This window comes from Heterodontus francisci, unplaced genomic scaffold, assembly GCF_036365525.1.
Source record: "Heterodontus francisci isolate sHetFra1 unplaced genomic scaffold, sHetFra1.hap1 HAP1_SCAFFOLD_278, whole genome shotgun sequence".
Classification (NCBI taxonomy): domain Eukaryota; kingdom Metazoa; phylum Chordata; class Chondrichthyes; order Heterodontiformes; family Heterodontidae; genus Heterodontus; species Heterodontus francisci.
The window spans coordinates 1,788,654-1,789,231 of record NW_027141343.1 but is presented as its reverse complement, the minus strand read 5'-3'; the positions used below and the strand labels follow the sequence as shown (position 1 = coordinate 1,789,231).

General features: G+C 41.7%; 1 non-coding gene across 1 annotated transcript; it reads left to right on the top strand.

The window, feature by feature from the left end:
- Positions 1-241: 241 nt before the first annotated feature.
- On the top strand, positions 242-313 carry trnat-ugu (transfer RNA threonine (anticodon UGU)). Its single transcript has one exon. It is a non-coding gene; the product is annotated as a tRNA-Thr (tRNA).
- Positions 314-578: the final 265 nt, after the last annotated feature.

The following is a 578-nucleotide window of genomic DNA, read 5'->3' as shown; positions in this document are numbered from 1 at the left end:
AATCTGCCCAGTAACAACCCAATGTCCACTCTTATATTATTGTACAGATGTGAGAAAAGCTGAGGATGGGAATGGAATGTCTGAATGAAGATTTCATGATGCTGATGATGGAAATGAGGCTGATCTGTTACCCATTCCACAATCCCTCTTTATTTCTGTGCATGTTTCTCGATGCTGTTTCAACCAAATTGAAAAAGAATCACAAATCCTCCTCTGGAGTCTCAGGTGTTCATTAACAAAAGGCATGGTGGCCAAGTGGTAGGGCGTCAGTCTTGTAAACTGAAGATCACGGGTTCAATCCCCGTACATGCCTCATGATTAGTTTCTCACTTTAAATGTGATGTTTCCAGAATAGATGTCTGTTGCATTTGTTTCAGCCATCTGGAAATCAGTGTGATGTTACACTTTATCCTGGACACTGGGAAGAACATGAGGAGTAGCCACATGGTCCCTTGAGCCTTCTCTGCCATTGATAGAGTGAAAATATCTGAGGTCCGAGCACTGAACTTTATTACTGTGCATTTGCTTGATATTTAACAGAGCTATTCTATTAATCCCACATCCCACACTCCTGTCCT